Below are 26,040 nucleotides of genomic sequence, written 5' to 3'. Positions count from 1 at the left end.
AAGAACATGTCGAATAGACAATGACATTCAAAAAAACTTGTCACCCATAAAAGAAAAATATGCTTACATCAGCAAACACAAATAATATAACGAAAACCTGAAGCCATGGAAACAAACATTTATAATAATAATAATAATAATAATAATAATAATAATAATAATAATAATAATATATCTACACGTACAAGCTACGTACAGACGCAGCCTTCCTACAGCGTGAAACTTCATACAGATGACAATAACACCTTTGTTATCCGACAGAAGAGCTAATCGCCCATCATCAACAGGTAACAACAGAGCGCAAAAAATAGCTCTCTAACAGATATCCATAACAAAGGAATCACAGGACATCAATTGGAGTCAACATCGGCGTTCGAAAATGACTCATAATTTTAGTTGTTCTCGAATAGAAAACAATTACCATTCAAAATAAAAAAAAAAAAACGAAAACATACATTCTCCGTATTCGGACGAGGCAAACCCAAAGCACACAGGTGCTGTTTTCTTTTTTCAATTTTTTTTTTTGACGGGGACGCAAAGGTGGGGGGTGGGAGGGAAGAGGCTGTATATATACGCTTTCATTTCCGATAAACGGCTGCCACACGAAAAATATTATTCATTTTCTTTGTCCCGGCGCTAACGAGAGAAAAAGACGCCAGGAAACAGAAAACACGATAAACAATTGTTCGCGTTCTCTGATCTAGTCAGTTTTAAAACACGTTTGAAGTGAGTTTGGTTTTTACTTCAGATCGCAAAACGCATCTCTGTACTCTGTTCATTAAGAACAAAGAGAAAAATATCGAGGATTCGTCAAAGGCTGATTTGGAAAACAAATAAAAACAAGTCATGAACTCTCTTTGTTCTCATGAAAATCGTTATAAAAAAAAACTCAGAGAGGCTGTGATAATTATATCTGACAATGATACGCATGAAGGCTACCTATCTAAAACCAGTATGGATACAGATATTATTATTATTATTATTATTATTATTATTATTATTATTATTATTATTATTATTATTATTATTATTATATTTAGAAGATGGGCCCCTTTCATATGTAACAAGCTCAGAGAGGCCACTGACTTGAAATTCAATCTTCCAAAGAATACACTGTTCATTTGAATGAAGTAACAGAAAGAACAGATCACTTATTAGAGAAGAACTAAATAAACATATTGATAAATATATGGATAAAAATTTAAGTAAAATGATTAAAATACAAGAATTGCTTAGGGTAGTCCTTATTTTTATATGGCGCTAACTTTGGTTCATTTAGATGGGAGGATGGTTTTCCAAAAGGTGATATCGCTTACGTTTCTTTAATGTAATCACTCACAACTAATTAAAGCTATATTTCGCCCCCCGCCACCCCACAAAAAAAAAAAAAAAAATACCGTGAACTTGACCGAGGTCCGCAACACTGATTCCATGAAGCTATTTCCTCGGCCATACTAATAATTTCGTAACATAGAGTTATTTTACAGAGTTATTCAGCGAAAAAGCTAATGAAATTTTAACCCCTCACGTTACGGTGAAGAGTCATGACAACACCATCACAGTATAATCCACAATGCCTTGGTGATATATCGGCACCAGTTTAAGGGGATCGTTCCACAAACGTACCAAAAATGTCCAATTTCTGTACGAATAATGACAAATAGCGTTGGAATTTATGAAACAGGAGCCAAGGTTCTGTAAGGGCTTATACAAATCAAGGTTCAACTAAGTAAACTATTCTGTGGATCGTGGAATGCATTACTAAGTCGAGAAACACGAAGCGTGCAAGGGAGAACTATAGCCTTCAGTCCCTGATATCAATGCGAAAGAAAGGACGCAAATATCTTTCAGGTGAAATTAAGAGGCACTGAGCACCATGCAAGTTAGGTTATGCTGAATTGTAAGACGTGTCGAATAATTTAATTTGACAGTGATGGGTGGGGTGGACGGAGGGAAGCGTCAGAAGGCGCCGTTACTCCCAAATCCAGTGAAATTAGGATAACAAATCTCCGAGGTACAATTCAAACTTCACAGATGATGAGGTTCCTAGCAATCGCAATTATAATTTCAGCACGTAACCTACTTTAGTGGCAATGAAACGGCGGCATAAATTAAAAATGAATTCTGACTACTATGCATTCCAGAGATCATGAAATAGTGTTTTTCGTAAACAACGTTTAAACCGACGTATGGATTTACATGCTACTAAAGGACCGAGTGTTTCTAACATTGTCCTAATTTATGGTAGTACACCGAATTGACAGATGTGCTTAATAAAGCCGTTCACTCATAGAAAAAGACCAACTTCTTGCCTTTTCTCAGGCCGTTTCGAACAAGCTGTGCTTTATGACGCATCTGTGACGCAAGCATCCCCCTTACCTAATTGTTTAAATAAAATTTATATATCATCATACATATAGTAACTTGCTTTAAAAATTTCGTATTGCCCAGGATGGGTAAAAAATGACATTTAACCATAAGTCAAACAACCATTTGAAAAGTTATAGAAGAGGATACGTTATACCGACGTCACTGATTCACGTCACCACTTTTGCGGATGGTTGGGTGGCTAAGCACAGTTGGAACCTCATTTTCTTAAGTAAAAAAGTTAATGAAGCACATATGGCAATGCACAGTACTTCCGCAAATAAGGACGAAGTTTGAAACACTCAAAGCTTTAGTGGCATGGAAATCCATACGTCGGTTTAAACGTTGTTTACGAAAAACACGATTTATGGCCTCTGTAATGCATAGCAGTCAGAATTATCTTCGAAAGTTTTGATTTTGACAGTACTCTTCAGTGATCAGAAAAACACACACACACACACACACACAGAATTACATGGGAACATACAACTTCGTAGTAGTAATTTTTTAAAATTAATGACGCTGTTTCATTGCCACTTAATTAGGATGCGTACTGAAATTATAACTGCGACTGCTAGGGAACCTCATCATCTCAGAAGTTTGCATTGTACCTCGGAGATTTGTTATCCTAAGTTCACTGGATTTGGGAGTAACGGCCCCACCCCTTCACTGTACGATTGCTGGCTCCATATAAAATTATTCGACACGTCTTACAATTCAGTATCACCTAACTTACATGGTGCACAGTACTTATTTTCCCAGGAAAGATATTTGCGTCGTTTCTTTAGCACTGATATCAGGGACTGGAGGCTTAGTTCAAGACGCAGCCATGGTTCATGGGGTAGAAAAATCGGACGGTTTTTCTCGCAACCAAATGGCTGGTAAAACGCCTGCGGTTTTTCGTGTCACGGCTTCAGCTTACTCCTCCTCTCGATCACTGTAAAACTTACAAGTAAAGCGTAGCGGTGGCGAACAGAGGGAGACAGAAAGACAAACGACCAGCCTCCGTATGCATCAAAGCACAATGGTACCGAATTCGACTGAAATCCCTTTAAATGGGTAGGATAATGTGCTACGACAAGATACGCATGAGACCCATACTGGCACACACACACACACACACACACACACACACACACACACACGCAAACGCATACACATAGGGACGATATCGCCTCATGAACTTCAATGCACTTTGTTCTCATGAAAATCGTAATAATAAAAACCAGATAGACTGTGATAATTATAACTGACAATGATACGCATGAAGGCTACCTATCTAGAGCCTGTACAAATAAAGATATAAACATTATTATTATTATTATTATTATTATTATTATTATTATTATTATTATTATTAAGATGAGCCCTATTCCTATCGAACAAGCTCACAGAGGCCAATGACTTGAAATTCAAGCTTTCAAAGAATACGGCGTTCATTCGAAAGAAGAAAAAGAAGGTAATAAGAAATACAGAAAGAAGAGATCAGTTATTAGTTTGACAAAAATCCCATCAACCCTGGAGGAGGATCTGAAACGACAAAATAAGTGTGGCAGACACACTGACGGGCAGACGGAGAAACAATCTCCTTGAATGCATATCTATGTACGATGATTTGCCTCGGTACAAAATTTAACGAAAATCTCGGCAGCCTTATACACGTTACAATGACAATGCAAGAGTGACAGAAATGATGACGGACGGACACTACCGCACATTCACTTTTCACAAACACATTCACTCTTCACAAACACATTCACTCTTCACAAACATCTATTCATAAAGGTCTGCCTATTAACCACTTTGACTCAAAGTCCTTCGACCGTGTAGGAGATACTGCTATGACAAGGTAAATTTGATCAGCGCACCGAAAGACAGCGAGACGGACGATCTCCCTTCATGCGTATGTTTGTACCAAGTTGACTTAAATCCCTAAACCCGTGTAGGGGGAGCTGTAACAACAAGGTAAACAGGAGCAGGGAGTTCGACCAGACGCCGCAGAAATATCGAGAGCGATGATAGTTCCTTTCTTTTCTTTCTTTTCTTTCTTCCTCCTTTCTTTTCTCTCTTTCTTTCTTTCTTTGAATCTTCAGTTGAAAAATCTTGTGGACATTTAACAGACTATAAACCGACGAGGGCTTCAAAAGGGATAAATAAATATATAAATAAGAAGGGAGAGTATGACCAGATGAAATAGACAAGGAACAAATAAATTAATAGTTAAATAAATAAATAAATAAATAAATAAATAAATAAATAAGAGGTAGAATATGACCAGATGAAATAGATCAGAGACTGATCTTGCCTTGTGGAGACTATACACTTGCAACTTGCCTTAAGTGCCGTTTGTGAGCGGCAATGGATAGCAATGATGCTCAACAGACCCGAAGGCTTATATACTTTGAAGCTAATAAAAATAAATAAACAAATATGGAGCTAATAAAAATAAATAAACATATAAAATAAACAGAAAAATAAATGCCTTGGTGTTTTGGCGAAATTTACAGTACGCTTACATCCACTCTCAGATTCTTCCACCAGTGTCTAAAATCTTCCTTCCCATCCGAATCCACCAAAAAAAAAAAGTTATGTTAGTTTAGTTTAGCGTTAAAGTTTATTATTCCTTCACTGTCAACTCTCTCTCTCTCTCTCTCTCTCTCTCTCTCTCTCTCTCTCTCTCTCTCTCTCTCTCTCTCTCTCTCTCTCTGAGGAAAGGTTGGGAAAAGATGCAATTCAGATTGTTGTGTATGGATCTAAACTGAGATAATAATAATAATAATAATAATAATAATAAGATTATGGACTATCATGTCTCAACACAAAAGATATAGATATAGAAATACTGCTAGAACTAATTAAAACGACTTACAGACTTTGAAACAAAACTAGTCACACACGTACCCAAACAAACAGAGCAGACTCAAAGTAAAAAGTTTTCCCTCAGGGTTCTTATAAAGAGAGAGAGAAGAGAGAGAGAGAGGAGGATGAGGAGAGAAACCCCAGAATCACATCCGACCGTGAAAAATACAAAACGAGAAACTACATCAAAAGTTATTTTCAATATTCAAGGCGAAATTCAAGCGGGCAAAAGTTTGCTCTTCTCGCCGGAATATTAACAACACCTGGCCAACTCTGGAACCGGGTCTCTTCTCTTTCTCCCGCATGCACGTTCGGTGCATAAGGCCCCCCCTCCCCTCCTCTTATCTTTCTCGTTTCCTTCCTGCTCTCTCTCTCTCTCTCTCTCTCTCTCTCTCTCTCTCTCTCTCTCTCTCTCTCTCTCTCTCCCCATTCGTAGCCTCTATTCCGTAGCATTGCTTTTTTTTTTTTTTTACATGCTGCATTTGGAGCATTTGCCAGCTCTTTCTCGTTCGCTGCTGTTCATGCTGTTATTTTCTGCATCATCCTCTTTTTACAATTTTTCGTTTTTTATCGCCGCACTAAGTTTTACACCTGATTATTTTATATATTTTCTTTTCTTCCGCTCTTTTTTTCCTCTTCCGCCACTTCCTTGTTCATTTGTCGCTTGAAGTCATATACCTTGTAGTTCTTATTACTCACTATCCTCTATCTCTATTTATTAACAAATAATCTTTTCTTTTCTTGCCCTCTTTGAGCACTCGCGACCAATTCCTACTTCCCTGCTTTTCATTTGGCTGTTCTCGACCATCATCCTTACTCCTTTTCTCTCCATTTCACTGTGCTTCGGCTTTCGGGCTCCTACTTTCTCATTTCCTTTTCCTCTTCCCGTCAACCTTTTCCATTTACCCGTCTTTCTTCTCTCCTTTATCCATTCACTATGCTCTGGGTCTATAGATGTCTGTATTTTTGTTCCATTACATTTCATTCCCTTTCAATAGCATACATCTCTTTGATATCAATTGTTATTCATTCTTAGTCAACCAAAATCATCAGTTTCATTCTAATTCTTAAATAATTCTAATTCTTCAATCATCAGTTTCATTCTAATTCTTAAATAATTCTAATTCTTCAATCATCAGTTTCATTCTAATTCTTAAATAATTCTAATTCTTCAATCACCAGTTTCATTCTAATTCTTAAATATTTAAGGTCACGACTCACTAGTATTTCCGTTTCGACAAACATTACTCTAAGCCACCATATTTTCATTACTAGACTATCTTCAGTTTTCTAGCCTTCTTTAATTATTCTTTCTTCTGTTCCTCGTGTCCTCCTTTGTCGCCTCCCCAGACCCTTCTTCCTCAACTCGTATGTCTTCATTAAAGATCAAAATGTACACAAAACAAATGAGGTCCCCGGAGCACCATTTATCATGCACAAACTTCGAAAGTAGTTAGAATAAAAAGATTAAAGGAAAACATTTTTCAGCCGAACTTCAACTCGAAACATGAGACGAGATGAAAGCATGTTAGTATCAATAAAAATGCATAGCTATGAGTTTAATTTACACAGTGCTATTAACTAGTTGACAGTGGAGCGCACTCGAGCGCACGCACGCACGCGCGCACACATACACACATATATATATTATATACATATATACACATAAACACATATATATAATGTATATATATAATATATATATTATATATATATATATACTGTATATATATATATATATATATATATATAGAGAGAGAGAGAGAGAGAGAGATAGAGAGAGAGAGAGAGAGAGAGAGAGAGAGAGAGAGAGAGAGAGGAAAAAATCTACAAGTCACTTTTTTATTAAATATTTGGATGCATTTGTATTAGCTTTAATGACCTCTTAATTTCGTGCATGCTCCATATCGCTTTATTGTGTCGCATCTGAAAAAATCAAGCATCATTTGAACAATAATTAAGAGGCATAAAAAGTAGAGCAGTCCCTAGGCATAACCGAATCAAAAATCCTGAAGAAGGATCTTGAAAAGTTGAAACAGATCTCTCACCTTCTCCTCCACGAGTCCTCATTGTCACTTCACACTCTAGACAAGATAGGATTCAAGGAGTACAACAATCTCAAGGAGACATCTGGCAACCCATTACCTTATTTTCTAAAGGGAGAGGGATATATAAGGGGAGGGAAGAAGAAGCAGGAGGCGATTAGTGACGAAGGATGATTAGTAAAACGCTATGCCGACTCCGGTATGAATATTCATTTTTTCTATGGCCATTACTTACGGACAGCTTCACTTTTTGTGTCTTTGTTCCTCTCCATTCCCTAGGTCTTCGAGGCATATAACCTCTCCTCAATGGTGTCTCTTTCACAAACACACACACAAGAATACTTACATGCACAACAGAGCCAGTATTAGTCTTCATAACCTTAAAAGCTGCCTTAAAAACAGAAAATTAAGAAACATAAAAATATCCTAGTTAAAAAGCACTCAATGTTATCAACAAATTTAATTATTGTAACCGATATATACATAAATACATACATACATACATACATACACACACACACACACACACATATATATATATATGTGTGTGTGTGTGTGTATGCGCTTACTCGCGTTTTTTTCAGTTTTATCTTCCATTTCCCCCCTAATATTTAAAACAGCTCTTCTGCAAAACTGAATTTTTCGACTTTCGATCTATCTCTCAGCAACTGGTATTGATTAAATTTTAAATTCTATCTACTACCATTAATATTTCTTCACCTTAACTTTCTTAGTCGATGACCATTACTGTTGGAACGCCATATCACATCTAAAATCAATCACTGATCAACTAAAAGCATCTGCAGGCCAACCCAACATACCAACATGCTAAATCCCACATATCCACCTAAGTTCCCCCAACATGGCCCCCATTTGACAACTGCAGCGAACTTTAACCGAACATTTGAGAGAGAGAGAGAGAGAGAGAGAGAGAGAGAGAGAATCCGAAATACTCCAGCAATTAACAATCGCTTGGAGGAAAGTTGTCCTCGTCGTTAGCAACTTAAGAGAGAATTTTCAGAGACTTGTCATTAGCAACTCTCTCTCTCTCTCTCTCTCTCTCTCTCTCTCTCCCTTTGTCAGGCCCAACAGTCGCCGAATTTTCCCCTTGAAGCCTGCGAGAACGAGAGGCACCACTTGAATGGCAATATCGTTAAAGATCATTACGACCAGATTTTATGAAGGCGTTACTTTCCGCAAGTTTTAGTTTCGTGTCTCTAACCAGCTTGAAGATGAGAGGACCAAATACGCAGCTACTGTCAGTCAAAAATGAAGGAAGTTAGTAATAAATTATGAAACACACACACTAATATATATATATATATATATATATATATATATATATATATATATATATATATATATATATATACATACATACATATATATTTATATATATATAAAATAAATATATATGTATACATATTTCATAATTATATAATATATATGTATATACATATAACGTGTGTATACAAACGAACACATACAAACACACACACACACACATATATACTGTATATGTGTGTGTGTGACATTGAATAACTGTTTGAGAAGTTTGAGAATAAAGGGAAAAGTTATATGAATAAAGGAGGAAAGTTATATAATTTTACGACTAAACTGTTCTGATGGGACGATGTGCACAATATGGTGCAGTGGGTAATCTGTTGCGAGCGATTAGTTTCCTTAATGAAAAGAAGCCTGTTGTAGAAAATGTAGAATGGAGAGCGGCTGTTTGGTGAAAAAGTCAGGCTGAAACAAAGGTGCATTATTTCTCCATGTCTGCTCCATATCACCAACACTAGAATGACGAAAAGGTCTAGAAAAGGACAATGGATGAAAGTGCAAATTTTGGTGATAAGAACAGGCATTGAATCAAGCGTAAAGCAGTTGATGCTTGAGGATAACACCCTTCACTGGTAACAGTGATGAGAAGCTACAGTGGAAGTGGAGAAAGCTGTAATAAAATACAAGCAGGAGTAAGGCAGTGAAAACAAAAGTCAAGGCACGAAGATGGAGCAGTGAGTGTTAGTGTCGATGAAGACAAAACAGAATGGGTTGATACAAACGGACTTAGGAGTAATAAAGTTACCGGATGATGGGATGACGATAGAATTAGAAGTGAGTCACAGAATATGTGGAGTATGCACTGTGAAAGGTCTGGGAGAGAGGAGTGGCGGCGGGAGTGGATGCTGAGATGTACGACAGGACTGCAAAGGCAACTTCCGCTCATGGAAGAGAAATGTAGACGCTACTTACAAATCAAAGAAAAGGGTAGACGAACTGTCTTCGTTATGAATCTGTAGTAAAATGGTGAATATGTAAAGCTACGAAAAACGATACGGGTATACTGCAAGCACAGGTGAAAACAAATTCTTAGGTTGTTTGGTCACGTGGAGAGAATGGAGGATGAAAAGGATAGTGGGGAGTCTGTGTATACTAAGTCATAACGTTTTGGAAAAGTGGACGAGGATGGAAAGTATGAGAGAGCGAGACAGGGTTGAACAGAAACTATATAAGAAGGGTCTTTATGTCCAGCAGCGTGATTCTGCACGCTAGCTGCTGATGCTAAGGTAGTGTTTTTTCACAAGAGGTTCATCCCTGATTCCTCATTTAAAGGATAAATGTGACACTGAATATCCATTTGCTTTTATTCGGAGCCACCCTTGCGCGAGATACTAGCTTACGGCTGACACACACACATGCAAATATAAATATATATATATATATATATATATATATATATATATATATATATATATATATATATTTGTATATATATATTTGTATTAATGTATGTATTAACTCACATGAAGATATATATATATATATATATATATATATATATATATATATATATATATATATATATATATATATTCTTACGTTAGCAATCCTTTAATTAGGTTTCAGTTTTACTTGAAAAACATATTGCTGACTGAAAACAAACGGGAAAAGGTAAAGCACCAAACACTGAAATAAAGAGAAAAAAATAAACACGTGTCATTTTATGAATTCCTGATCACCTCGATTTAAAACAGAAATCGTTGTTTTCCACGAGACTATTACCAACTCAGAACTTAATTATTCGTAAATGTCAAAAGAGAACCGGAGCTCGTAAGCATGATCAATGGTCACATCCTTAATTCGGTTATATTTTGCAACATAACTTCTTCCAAGATCATAATAAATGACGCTAAACCCTTGACATGAAAATAAATGAATCGGAGATTGATGGTGTGCTAGTAATAGGTGAAACTGATAAGGAAGGGGGGGGGAGAGAGAGAGAGAGAGAGAGAGAGCCAAGTAGGAATTTAAGACTTGAATTTAATTCTGCACGTGTTTCAAGAGAAGACTTTTCCAAAGAAAACTAAAATACTATAATGAAAAATCATTACCCAAATAATAATATAAAGGAAAATATCCTTTCCACAATTTCCGGGGAGATCAAAATAACAGCCAGTAAAATCGTAAACAAGTATTCTCCACAGAAATCTAATTACCTGGGTCAGATGTCAGTAAGAAGCAGGGAATTTCTGACTAAAAAAACTGACCATCATACTACGATACCAGAGCTATAATGAAGGATTTTGAGTTTGTAAATTATACAACTATTTATAGCAGAAACGTTTCACGTTATATAGTGTCTGCTAATAACTGAGGCAAGTTACACTACACTGTGACCTTACAGAATTACGTCTCCGAAACTTCTTAACCAACCAACGTAGTCAAATAGCTAACATGACAGTAATATTTACAGTAAGTTTTTTCTAGGTTTTTCTTCGAGAAATAACATGGAAAACAAGAGAAAGACACCAAAAAGAAGTAAGAAAATATGAAAACCATAACAACAGACGCTTTGACCAGTCCACGGTGCAGTGAAGAATACATGAAGGTAAAGGTTACGTCTGGCCTTGACCCTGCATGCTCCTGGATTCATCAGAAGTGACGTTCAGAATCGAAACTGAATCTAACACCTGAAGGGCAAGCACGGAGGCCGCTGTGCACTCTTGGTGGGCACTGTTCTTTCAACCACCTTCAGAACCTTAATTCGAGAAGGTCGCCTCAGTTTTGGGGGAATTCACCCTTCCAGTCTTAAAGTATTTGTATCAGCCCGAACTGTCAATAACCCAGAATGATGCAACAGAACGGTTGGAACTGGAATAAAAAATTTAGGCCGAAGGCCAACCGCTGAGATCTATGAAGTCATTCACCGCTGAAAAGGAAATTGAAAGTAAAGGTCTGACAGGCGTAACAGGAGGAAAACCTCGTATTTGTACTATGAAAAAAATTGTCAGGATAGGGTTGAAAGTAAGATGGAAGAAAGATAATATGAACGGAGGTACAATAAAAGGAATGAAAGGGGCTGCAGCTAGGGGCCGAAGGGACGCTGCAAAGAACTTTAAGTAATGCCTACAGAGCAATGCGTGAGGCAACAGAAAGGTTCAAGGAACAGTAAATCCCAGGACAAAACGGCAAAATAAAAGACAAATGTACTTTTGACCGTACGTCTGCAATCATAGACCATGAAAAAAAAAATTAAAACCGTTTCCCGTTAGTTAAATAGGCATCTTGAAACTAACGACAAAAATAAGTGACAAATATTACTAACACAGCTCTAAAATTGTAGTACCAAGTCAAAATAATAACGGCCACTACTGCTAATGATAATAATAATTCCATTAAGAAGCCACATGGTTTAATGAGGTTAATAGCCGTAATATTCATTTCAAAACACACAGTCTAAGGAGGAAATGGCTTTTGTGTAAGTCGGATTCCAATTCTAAACCTTAATTAACTTTCTTTTCAGAGAAGCTAGCTTTGCCAGTATAGAAAGGAACACCAAGTTAATTACCTGATCAAAGAAAAATCTGCAACACATACCGGAGCAGCTCCTCCGGGAGAGAGAGAGAGAGAGAGAGAGAGAGAGAGAGAGAGAGAGAGAGAGGACACTGTAAACGATCAATTCGAGCATACTGAACATCCATTTTAGGTTCCTTCTCTAGCTCTACTAAAATTTTTGCTATCATAACGAATCTGATTACAAGACTGCTTTCTCTCTCTCTCTCTCTCTCTCTCTCTCTCTCTCTCTCTCTCTCTCTCTCTCTCTCTAATCTCTCTCTAATTAACTATATAAATTCAATCAGCTAAATGCATTATGAACAACCATGTATAAAAATAAACTAAATAAATTACAAATCTAAATAGCTACAAATCTAAGATTAATCACAAAAGACACACATAAAACACACACACACACACACACACACACATATATATATATATATATATATATATATATATATATATATATATATATATATACATATATATATATATATATATATATATATAAGAATATAAAAGAAACAAAAGTTTCCGTCGGATCCGTCTCTCACGGCCCTAGTGGTGTATACATAGGTCGGGAACCATTCTCTTGTGGCTGCTCAAATAAGGAGGCGAGTTTGTTTAACGTGGTCCCTGGGAAAAGGATTCAGGTGGAAGGACTAGGTAGGATGAATCTCGCTGCGTCTGATACAGGTGACATTCAGGTCGCATGTGTTTTCCTGTTTTTTTCTTTCACGTGATTAATTTTGACACGTAGTTGATTTTCATTCAGGTAGCTGTGCATCGAATTATACAACTTTTTTCGTAACGGTACCGCCCTTATCATAATATACTGTATATCTTCATTTTCTCTAGACAACACTTGATTCAAAATATATAATTTTTCAGCATACAACATTTTGACCTGAACCACAAGATTCCGTTTATAGTCACCTCCTTTGATTATATTATAAGTTCGAAAGCTTCATATTTATACTGCTGAGCTAACAAAGGAATAATAACATCAAGGTTTATATATATCAACCTTGAATAACACATCAGTGTTTTGCCAGTTTACGTCATACTCAAAGGCATCAGAGAGCTGTTGTCTTCTTACAATGCCTGGCTATTAACTCATGTATTTCCATTAAGACAGCATTCGCTTTTCATCGTTCAAAATAGCTTTTTCTACCACATGCTCGTTTCACTTTTCTATCCAATTTTCTTTTTATATACTGCTGGTTACTTTTGCCAGTGGACTTAGGATATTCTAACTTTCGCTAGTTTTATGAAGGTTTAGCGCCGGCGGAAATGGGTTATAAGGAAGCCCGAAAGGTAACTAAGAAAGACTGTACGTGGTATTGTCTAATGTCGTCAAATTGCCTAATACCCAATACGTCACAAGGCCATCAAATGGCTTTCAGTACAAAAATAAAGGAATAAATCTTTTATTTTTTAATTATCATGTAAACGTTCTTTGTCAATTCCACTACGTCTAGTTCCTCGTTGGTGGGGGTCGGTAGAGTTCTCGGCTAGCACTCTACTAGGCCCGAGTTCGAGTCTCCGACCGGCCAATAAACAATTAGGAATTTATTTCTGGTGACAGAAATTCATTTCTCACTTATAATGTGGTTTGGATTCCACAGCCAAACTGTAGAGGTCCGTTGCTAGGTAACCAACTGGTTCTTAGCCACAAAATAAGTCTAATCCTTCTGGCCAGCCCTCTCTAGAGAGCTGTTAATCAGCTCAGTGGTCTGGTTAAACTAAGGTATACTTAACTTTTCCACTGCGTTCTGTTGTCATTCTCGTTTCCGAAAGCAGACAGCTTCTGGCAAATACGTCCTCTTTTGTGTTCACTAGTTTCCTTTGAATAGCTTAATGAAATAAAAATACAAATTATGAGTATCTCTGATTTTTCTAAACAACTGAAGGGTAAACGTTTCCGTGGGCCCCATAGTTTACACTGGGGACTAATCAAGCTTCATCGCTCGCTTATTCTCAATTAACGTCTGCAAACAACTTAGTAAATATTTAACATGGTGGCACCTATACAGAAGCGCCCATTTTACAATTCTCCTAATTAAACGCATCCTCCAGGATAATGAAATTATATATATATATATATATATATATATATATATATATATATATATATATATATATATAATATATAATATATGTGTGTATTATATATATATATATATATATATATATGTGTGTGTGTGTGTGTGTGTATTATATATATATAATATATATGCATAACTACGCTTAAATGCAATCTTATGTAAAGGGAAAGGGGATTTAAATTCCACATTCTTTATAATGCAAAGGCCAATCCTTAAATATATTATCTTCTTTTAAAGAAACTGGTTGGACTGGTAACTCAATGCCCTTATCTATGCCACAACCCAAGGAAACAAGGAATAAAGAGGAGGAAGAAAAACAGAACAGGGCTTAACCATAGAGCATGGAATGCTGTAAGAGTAAAAGAAAACGGAAGCACGAGGAGAATTCCATTACTTGGCAGCAGAGAGGGAAAAAAAAACTGTTACAGAACCGAACAAATAGAGGATTTCTAACTTACACTTGATTAAGCTTCAACCCCATGAGGCAACGTATACAAAGAGATGCTAACATATAACTGTATGTTTCCCCTAACGCCGTAAGGCGACACAAATGTAGCTACCACATTTATACTTGAAATGCTGAATCGTGGAAAGAAGGGGTAAGTCACAGAATACGTGCCAGAGGAAGGTAGCAGGGTGTTTACAAAAGATTGGGAAGAGATTTAAGTTGTCTATGGAAGCAAAGCGAGAAGCGAGAATATATACATATAAACATATATATATATATATATATATATATATATATATATATACATACATACATATATCTATATATATATATATATATATGTATATACTGTGTATATATATATATATATATATATATATATATATATATATATATATATATATATATATATATATCCTTATTAACCTTGTGTTGAATTAGCTTAATCATACTGAAAGATATTTTGTTCAGTATTTAGAAAAATTACATTTATATACGAGTATATTATATATATATATATATATATATATATATATATATAATTCATATATATATGTAATTTTTCAAAACAATGAAGAAGACATCTTTCGCATGATTAACCTAATTCCAACGTAAAGTTAATATGGGAGTAAGTTAGTAAATAAACTTGAGTTCATGCCCAGAGACCAGGCGCTTTTCATCCCAGAGAGAACTACACGGATACAAAATGAAAACTAAATTTAACAACAGAGATAAAACCACCGAAGAAAAAGCAATAAAATAAAAGAGAGAATTGAAAACTAAACAGAGAACGTGCCTACTTTCCCCCCCTCTTCCAAAAAAAAAGTTGTCTGCAAATGAAGACTGGCAAGTACACAGTTCGTTCCTCTCATGGAAAGACATGAGACCTCGAATGCTTAACAGAGCAAAAGTGGAACCAAATGTAGCAATAAACGACACCGAAATAAAACTGAATTAAATCGACCCAAATAGGAGAGGACGAAAAGAGGCAGGAGGAGGAGAGTTGGGGTGGGTGCAAAACCCGAAAATAAAGGGCGTGTACAGAGATGGTTTACCCAATACCTGCTCCAATCTCGTACAAAACAATATACTGTTTTCATATGCAGTTTTTTCATGCTGATGCGTTTACTTCTTTGAATTTCACGTGCGGCACTTTTAATATTGTGACTAATTTGCTTACATCTCTGAGAAAGAATAAAACTCGAAATAATTACAAAGACATGGAAAAAGATATTTAAAACAAGTAAAAAATGCGCCGAAGTCAATCGAGTTTTCTGTTCACCGTATGATCAAGGCCAGCGAAAATAGATCTATCTTTCGGTGGTTTCGGTATAATGCTGTATGAGCCGCGGCCCACGAATCTTTAACTACAGTCCGGTGGTGGCCTGGCCTATATCGTCGCCATATGATTATTACTTGCAACTTTAAAATAAAAATCAGTGTCAATGAGGCCAGAGGGCTGCAATTTGGTATGCTTGATGTTTGGAGGTGGATGATCAACTTACTAATTTGCAGCCTCTAGCCTCAGTAGTTTTTAAGATCTGAGGACGGACACAAAAATGTGGGCAGAAAATGTGCGGACGGAGAAACAAAGCCGGCACAATAGTTTTCTTTTCAGAAAACTAACTAGATAGTAACTCAACCTTTGATTATAGTTTTACCGCTAAACCTCCCCACAAAAATTACAACTTGTTCTGTACTAAAACTATTACTTCCTGAAATTGTCAGGTCGGCGTAAGATAGTGAGGCCAACCTCTATGGGTTTTAGGTAATATTGGTCAGTCCTGATCTGGTGAACTGGAAGTGAGAGAACTAAAATCAATGAAATAAAAAGATATTAGTAACGAGGGGCTGAAAAAGAGCTCCTTCTTATCAACAAAACATAAAAGTTGGGTTGTTGAACAGCCTCCCTGGGGATGTGCAATTGCAACTTCAAAAGTTCAAGCGAACATGCAGTGCATTATTAATACATTTTTATCTATTTATTTATTAATCTATTAATTAATTTTTTTCTTTTTAACAAGCAAGATCTCTTCTCTCTGTATTTCCTTATACCTTCTCTTACTTCCTAATGAACACCATATTATTTGGAAGCTTGAATTTCAAGTCAATGGCCCCTGTGGGATTGTCCCATATGAATAGGGTTCATCTTCTGAATAATAATAATAATAATAATAATAATAATAATATGGTTCACCTTCTGAATAATAATAATAATAATAATAATAATAATAATAATAATATAATAATAATAATAACAGCTCCTCGGAAATGTCGTTCTGAAGTTAAGTATAAATCTTTACGGACAGGTAACGCTTTCATGGAAATAACTACACTGATCCCTCATCCAGGGTGCTGCAGTTTCCAATTTATCAAAACAAAATAAAGATGAGTAGATGCAAAGCTACGTTGTCTCTGTTAAAATTCTCAACTTGAATCAAGTAAAATATGCGCCTAAGTTTCATGGGTGTAATCGAGTTTTCTGTACACCCGCTATAGGGTATAATCAAGGCCACCGAAAACAGGTCTATCTTTCGGTGGTCTCGGTATAATGCTGTATGAGCCGCGGCCCATGAAACTTCAACAACGGTCCGGTGGTGGCATATGCAATGTCGTTGCCAGAAGCACGATGGCTAACTTGAACCTTTAAATAAAGTAAAAACACTTTAGGCTAGAGGGCTGCAACCTGGTATGTTTGATGATTGGAGGTGGATGATCAACATACCAATTTGCAGCCCTTTAGCCTCTGTAGTTATTAAGATCTGAGGGCGGACAGAAAAAGTGCCGACAAAAAAAGTGCGGACAGAATAAAGTGCGGACGATCAGAAAAAGCCGGCACAATAGTTTTCTTTTGCAGAAAACTAAAAATGAACAGCTAAAATTTCTAGAATTTCAGAGCTCTAAAGCCTAAGTTCATCCAGTGATCTAACCAACAATATACCTGTACATAGAAACCAAGACAAGTCATACTTACAAGTCTACTTAGAATAAGGAAAAAACATTCTATAGCGCTTGCCCTCTCACACGAAAAGGTGAAACATAAATAAATGAATGGAAGATGATTAAGAAGAAAAAGTCTGACGTTATAGTCAGTCAAAAAACAAAGACGGCACCAAGCAGCGACAGAACCAACGTACATTTGAAATTGAGATAAAAAAAAAAATAAACATCACCATAACTAGACAGTACAGACAACGGAAAGAAGCAAAGAAAATAACAAAAGAGCATAAAAATCACCGAAGAAGACACACAGCAAAAGATAAAAAGATCCATACAATAGAAAATAATAACAAAAGAGCATAAAAATCACCGAAGATGACAGACAAGAAAAGATAAAAAAAAAGATCCATACAATAGAAAATAATAACAAAAGAGCATAAAAATCACCGAAGATGACAGACAAGAAAAGATAAAAAGATCCATACAATAGAAAATAATAACAAAAGAGCATAAAAATCACCGAAGATGACAGACAACAATAGATAAAAGTGACCCTTGTGCAAGTACTATTAAAAAAAAAAAAAAAAAGAAAGAGACGAGGATATGGAGGCTGCAAATAACCACAAGACGCCATCAACTTATATCGACGTAAGCAAGAAGGAGGAGAGACGTAAGCCCGGGGTGTAGGAAAATCAGGAGGAAAATAAGGTTACTGGCCGGTCCGGGATTAGGAGAGAGGAAGGGGGGAGGGGAGGGTTGCCCAGGACATGGATCTAGGCGCGGTGTGCTTCAGAGATAAGCCCTTATCCGGCGATTTAATGGATAATGAGAATAATAAAAGAGGATTATAAACTGTTAAGAAGTCCCTCTCACGCCTATCCCCTGCCGTACCCAATCCCCGCACCTAAATGCGCCCATCCTATTTACATTCTTCATTTACTGCTTTGTAAAGGGCTATAACAGACGAGTGAAACGCCCCCTCGCCGGTGGGAGAGAGAGAGAGAGAGAGCCTCCTAACAGCAACTTTATGGTATGAGTTTTTCTCTTCTCCGTCCTACTCAGATGGGCATAAGAACATTTTTCTCACAAGAAATCAACCGACATTACAGTGTTAACAAGATTAAACAAGTAAAAAATGCGCCGAAGTGTCTTCGGCGCAATCGAGTTTTCTGTACAGCGTAGAAAGCTGCATGAAACTCTCAGCCACGGCCCATGAAACTTTCACCCACGGCCCGGTGGTGGCCTGCGTTGCTGACACCTATAGCGGTGAAAGACGCAAGATTATGGCTAAATTTAACCTTAAATAAAATAAAAACTAATCACGCTACAGGGCTGCAATTTGATGTTTCATGATTTAAGGGTGCATGATCAACATACCAAATTGCTGCCCTCTAGCCTCAGAAATTTTTAAGATCTGAGGGAGGACAGAAAAAGTGCGGACGGACAGACAAATAACAATCTCAATAGTTTACTTTTACAGAAAACTAAAAAGGGGGGAGGGGGCTGGCAAGCCAGGCAGCCGAGGTTAATGAGAAATCTACGCCAAGCTATTTCGCATAGAAGAGCAGTAAATTTGTGACACGTTTCCGTATCAAAAAGCTCATGCAACCAAGTGTCAGAGTACCCTCTTCTCATCTTTCTGCCTACACACACACACACACACACACACACACACACACACACACACACACACACACACACACACACACACACACACATATATATATATATATATATATATATATATATATATTTGTATGTGTTATATTTCCCTCTACTTTTCCTATGTATGTATGTATGTATGTAAGTGTATAAGTATATATATATATATATATATATATATATATATATATATATATATATATATATATATATATATATATATATATATATATATTCCTTTAAGTATGCCAGCTCAAACTATTCCTGCTCATAATAATAATAATAATAATAATAACAATAATAATAATAATAACAACAATAATAATAATAACAACAACAATGTCTTAGCAATGAATGTCAACTGGAACAAACATCAGCAAGAGTCCACACCAAACAACTGGATGGGAATCCTCACACGCCACCTGTCACAGCAAGGAACCCCGTTTCCGTTCCACCACCCGACGACAAGCACTGAGGTTACTCATCTGTTCGCTGAATGTTTGCAAACATGCCCGTGCATACAAATTTTTGACAAGCTGTTTTTTTTTTTTTTTTTTATTCTGGATGGGAAACGGAAAACAGCCATCATTTTTTCCGCAACATGTTTGCAAACAGTTTGCAAAATGTTTACAAACAAACTTTCGGAGGCGAGTTTGCGATGGCGTAAGGAGGGACGTTCACTGAAATTGTGTTTTATTATCTTTTCATATCTGGGCTGCGTTCCTGCACACACATACACAAACACACACACACACACACACTCACACACACCCAAACATACATATACATACATATATATATATATATATATATATATATATATATATATATATACACACACACACACACACAGTTATATATAAATATTATATATAAAGTATATATACATCTATGGGCTTCCGTGGTTAAGTGACCCAAACTGGCTCATCTCACAAAGCCAGAAACAAGAGTTCAATCCCATATGTGGTAAATGACGTGGGGTTATATAATGAAAAATTAAATGGGCTTATTCTGACATAAGCAATGTACTATGTACCTGGTGGGTAACAGGTTGTCGAAGAGGGAAAGGGGATGGTAGCTTCATATAGCCTATATATATATATATATATATATATATATATATATATATATATATATATATATATATATATATATATATATTATACACATGTGTGTAATGGAAAGGTGGGGCCTTAACATTTACAAAGCGGGCGTGTGCATACAAGAGAGAGGTGAGTGGCACAGTGTGTGGAGGAGCCTGATGAGCTACTGGTGAGCCTTCCTGCGCAGGTATATGATGCAGCTATATAGTGTTACGGAAGGTTTTTATAGAGGGGTTCTGTCTACAATATTTTCCGGTTTACATGTCGATTTAACAATGACTGTTGTTCTTTTCTCGGGAGCAACATCTGATAGGAAAAATTACTAATTTATATGTTTACACACGAACACACACACACATATATTTATATATATTACTAACAGGACCTCATTGAAACAGGATGGTATCTAGCGGAGACATTTATTCAGAAAAAGTTAAAAGCTTTCTAGGACTAACAGTCCTCAGTGTCAAGAATCCGTGGATACTTGACAATGAGGACTGTTAGGCTTAGAAAGCCTGCAACTTTTTTTTTCGGATAAATATCTCCGCTAGATACCATACTGTTTCAATGAAGTCCTGTTAGTAATTGTATCAATGCACAGAACAATTGTGTAAGTGATAAAGTTAATATATACAGCAAATATATATGTATATATATACTCGTATATATATATATATATATATATATTCCACTAGCAACAGACTTCGTTATTTTTTTCCACTTTTACCTTTCATCAATAAAGACAAAGTCCCTCAAAACTGATGCACCATCAATCACATCAAAAGCTAAGCCTTCAACTTTTAAGCGTTTTGACGAGAAAATTACTAATGAGAGATATCAGTTTTAACGTAGTAAATAACATTCAGGGGAAAAAGGGCCTAAAAGAAGTATATCAGAAAGTACTTTGTATAATGTTTACATGACAAAGGCTATAAAAATCAACCAAAGTAATAAACACAATTGCAGAGCGTCAACAAAGGTTAACCTACAAATAAAAAAGAAGAAATTGAGTCAATAGACAATTACGAAAAAATTACGAAAAAATAAGATGTTCTAACAAGAAATGTCTTTGGATTTTACGCTCTTTGGTGAACGAAATAAAAACCAGTGAATAGGAGGCTTAATGAATCTAGCAATAAACAAGTCGGACGTTAGGTTCCCGAAATATCGTGCTTTAATTAAAGACATTGAGAAATAATACTACTGGAAATAAAAAAAAAAAAAAGGCAAGGGCAAATTAAGGCAGAAGGTTTATGAAACAAAGAATGAAAAAAAATTATAGAGAGAAACAAAGAGAACCACAAAGGAGGCTAAGGAAACAAAGATAATCCACTTTAACCACTGAACCAACAACAGAGACCCTACAAAATACAACTATAAAACAGAGAGAGAGAGAGAGAGAGAGAGAGAGAGAGAGAGAGAGAGAGAGAGAGAGAGAGAGAGAGAGAGAGCGCATTTATGTCCTTAATTCTAGAGAGAGAGAGAGAGAGAGAGAGAGAGAGAGAGAGAGAGAGAGAGAGAGCATTTATGTCCTAATTCTTAGAGAGAGAGAGAGAGAGAGAGAGAGAGAGAGAGAGAGAGAGAGAGAGAGAGAGAACACTTATGTCTTAATTTATAAAGAAAGAGAGAGAGAGAGAGAGAGAGAGAGAGAGAGAGAGAGAGAGAGAGAGAGAGAGAGAAACCATTTATGCTCCTCCTTAATGGTATAAAACAGAGAGAGAGAGAGAGAGAGAGAGACCATTTATGTCCTCAGTGCTAGAAAGAGAGAGAGAGAGAGAGAGAGAGAGAGAGAGAGAGAGAGAGAGAGAGAGAGAGAGAGAGAACATATGCTCTTAATTCTATAAAGAGAGAGAGAGAGAGAGAGAGAGAGAGAGAGAGAGAGAGAGAGAGAGAGAAAACCATTTATGCCCTTAATGGTATAAAACAGAGAGAGAGAGAGAGACCATTTATGTCCTCAGTGCTAGAAAGAAAGAGAGAGAGAGAGAGAGAGAGAGAGAGAGAGAGAGAGAGAGAGAGAGAGAGAACACTTATGCTCTTAATTCTATAAAGAGAGAGAGAGAGAGAGAGAGAGAGAAAACCATTTATGCCCTTAATGGTATAAAACAGAGAGAGAGAGAGAGAGAGACCATTTATGTCCTCAGTGCTACAGAAAGAGAGAGAGAGAGAGAGAGAGAGAGAGAGAGAGAGAGAGAGAGAGAGAGAGAGAGAGAGAGAGAGAGAGAGAAACATTCATGCCCTTAATGCCATAAAAAGAGAGAAGAAAAAAATCTCCTCACAAAGGGGAAACGCCACGGCAAATCTGCCATCACCGGAGGAAAAAGGGCCTCATAATCTATGAACAGCTCAGGCCCAGATGCCTCCTAAAGAGGCGAGTATAAGGCGGCTTTCGTAATGAAGTAAGCCTACGGCGTCCTACAGGAGGCTTCCAGTCAGACGGGAGGTAAAACTGGGATTTTGACAGGTTACATCTGATATGAGGGTTCTTTTATAGGTTACAAGACGCTACAACACGTCCATGAATTACACACAAACGCGCACGCCACACACACATACGCGCGCGCTCGCACAGGGTGGAGGCTGAATGAAAAAAAAAAAAAAAAAAAAGAATACTGAATTTTCCTACAGACTTACACCTAAATTTTGTTAATATGCATCTAGCATGTAAGTTTCTAGCAAAAACAAAATCAATGTATATATATTAATCTATGCTAATGTGTAACAAAAAAGTGATTCTGATAATAAATATGGCCTTAAATTATTATATAACTGATTATATATACAATTTCTTATCAAACGAAATGTGTATCTTTCATTAAAAAATATCGGGAACTGAGTTACCCTTGCTTCAGTACCACAAGCCGTGCATAAAACTAATCTTTTCATATGCAAACTGAATCCCAGAAGAAGAAGAAGAAGAAGAAGAAGAAGAAGAAGAAGAAGAAGAAGAAGAAGAAGAAGAAGAAGAAGAAAACGAGGACCAGCGTTCATTATTTCTTCTCCCCGGGATTCACTTAATGGTATTACTGAAAGACAACATCAGCATTACAGTAGCCTTCAAACTAAGCAAAACGATAGACTATTTTACTGTGATGTCAAACACCAGAAATTAAATGGAATGAGCAATTAGCATAATCCAAAATCCACTAATGTTACCAAAATAGTAATAATACCTTATACTTGACATATCTCCGGAAATACCGTGGAGTACCAAAGGACAAAGTCTTACGCCATTAGGGATATCCCGCCCGCATCACCTAGGGAACGCGGTCCCCAAGGGATTTCCCTCGTCAGTAGGAAAGATGCTTGTTCAACTGGGGAATGGTCTACCACATCAACAATTCCGTAAATTATTCAGTTAATTATTTCTGATGTCAAGAGACGGAATAAGTCACAATGTACACCATGTAATTTCTGAAGTAACAAAAAAAAAAAAAAAAAAAAAAAACTATAATCTCTGGGTAACAGACTCCATTATTGGAGATGACGTCGGCCCACCTAGAGTCAGCCTCTATCTATACACCTCCCCACCCTATAAGTAAGCAAAACGAAGGTACCGTGGAACGAGTATTGGGACGATACACAACGTACCTACGTTCGGGACTTAACGCCTGCACAATCTCTGACACTGCCACTTATACTGATCATGAAACTACGTTTAATTCTGGAATAATGAAAACAACTAGAAAACTGTCGTGCCCATCAAGAATATATTCTGTACATCCAAAAACAAAAACAGATGTTGAATGCGAAAGAAAGATAAGGGCTGTGGCTTCAAAACACCATCATAAATCTGCCTTCCAAGGTCAGCTGTGGAAATAACAGTGATGGGATTTATTTATTAAATTGTTCATTAAATATACAAAGAAATTACTTGTTAGGTCAACATTCATAAGTTTAAAGCAGGACATTATTAAGTGAACCAATTTTGAAAGGAAGAGCTAAATCAATCACAAAATTATTTACAGATGGTTTTGTTGTAACAATATTGGAAATAATCTTCAATAATCCGGGCTTTGACAGTCAATTCACGTTTCCATAAATCATTTTTTCGATATAAATGAACTAAATAAAACACTGCAATAAGCCTTGCAATTGCTGCGAGATAGAGATATTTAAAAAATCGTGCATACTGCTTTTGATTAAGCATGGCTTTATTTTAACAAAATAATTACCTTCATTTATATGTCATATATTACTCAAAGTTTCCGCTATTCTTCTCTCCACTTGGATACCTAGCATTCCTTCTTTGCCTTCGAGGCTTGTTCCATACCTAAGAAATGGGTCTCTTGTTGAATAATAATAATAATAATAATAATAATAATAATAATAATAATAATAATAATAATAATACAGGCTTGTATACATATTGAATACGAAAGTATCCTACCATACGTCTCCGTTTCCAACTTCTATATCCATGACCAGCCCTTTCCACATCCTTTTCTCTCTCTCTCTCTCTTTTACACACACACACATACACATATATACATACATACAGTAAATACATAAATATGCATACAATATATATATATATATATATATATATATATATATATATATATGTATTACATTACATATATATTTTACATATATATATATATATATATATATATATATACATATATATATATATATATATATATATATATATATATATATATATATATATATATATATATATATATATATATATATATATATATATATATATATATATATATATATATATATATATATAATCTTCGACTTCATCACAAAGTAAGTCCACAAAAAGAATTCCTGATTTCAGGACGACGATCATTACGCATTAAAAATTATATTAAGAACAAAATAGCCAGGCATTATTTATCCCAAAGTAAGTTCTCACTGCGTCTCGGTTTAGTTTCCATTTGCTGATTAAAAGATAATGAATCCCATAAGCTTCTTCTCAGGAAAGAACAATTACGCAAAGAAGTCGTGCAACTTAACGAGAGGAAAGTTTCGTAAAGTAGCATAACAGGAAGAGACTTGGAACGACTTTAAATTCTTTTGTTTGAAAAAAAAAATTACAACTTAAATTTGGAAAAAAAATTAATACCCAACCTCTACACAATAACCTTCAGTTCATCATGTCATCTCAAGGACTAAAATCTTACATGACATTCCATATACATTTCTTGATATTTAATATCTAAATGCAATAAAACGTTGATAGGGCATGAAGTTACCTTAGAGATAGTTACAATGACATCAGCAACTTCTAAACTTAGGTTAGATACTGGTTTCTCGTTTCTTTTGAAAAATGAGCAGAACTGCCCTCATCGATAAACTTTAAAATATCTTTGCTACTTTTGACAATCAGATGCAGTCAAGCACAAACATTCACACCTATTTATGAACAATAAAACGTTTTCTATCTTTTCCTTTAATTTATATTTCTTCAAAAACATTAAAACCCACCGAAGCATAACTGCCTTTGACATTCTAACTAAGACATTAATTAACTTGAACCTCTTACACACGCACACACACACACACCCAACCTACATACACAAACAAAGATACACGAGGAAGCACGGGGGAGAGGCAGGTATGCGTGTCGCAATCAAACTTGCTTGAAAAGAAGGAGGCCGCCTGAGGAGGAGGAGGAGGAGGAGGAGGGCAGCCAAGCACCACCACCACCAGAC

At 36.1% G+C, this 26,040-nt stretch overlaps 2 protein-coding genes across 2 annotated transcripts in view; both read right to left on the bottom strand.

Moving 5' to 3' along the window:
- Nucleotides 1-24,017, bottom strand: part of LOC136840144 (pseudouridylate synthase RPUSD2-like) — a 1,228,991-nt gene extending 1,204,974 nt beyond the window's left edge. Inside the window, exon 1 of the mRNA XM_067106574.1 lies at nt 23,967-24,017. The gene's annotated coding sequence lies outside the window, so the exon portion shown is untranslated. The remainder of the gene's footprint in view (nt 1-23,966) is intronic.
- LOC136840145 (uncharacterized) overlaps nt 1-26,040 on the bottom strand; it is a 439,059-nt gene that overhangs the window by 173,859 nt on the left and 239,160 nt on the right. The gene's annotated exons all lie outside the window — the stretch shown is intronic.

This window comes from Macrobrachium rosenbergii, chromosome 7 (genome assembly GCF_040412425.1).
Source record: "Macrobrachium rosenbergii isolate ZJJX-2024 chromosome 7, ASM4041242v1, whole genome shotgun sequence".
In the NCBI taxonomy this organism is placed as follows: Eukaryota; Metazoa; Arthropoda; class Malacostraca; order Decapoda; family Palaemonidae; genus Macrobrachium; species Macrobrachium rosenbergii.
This window is presented reverse-complemented; position numbering and strand designations above follow the sequence as displayed.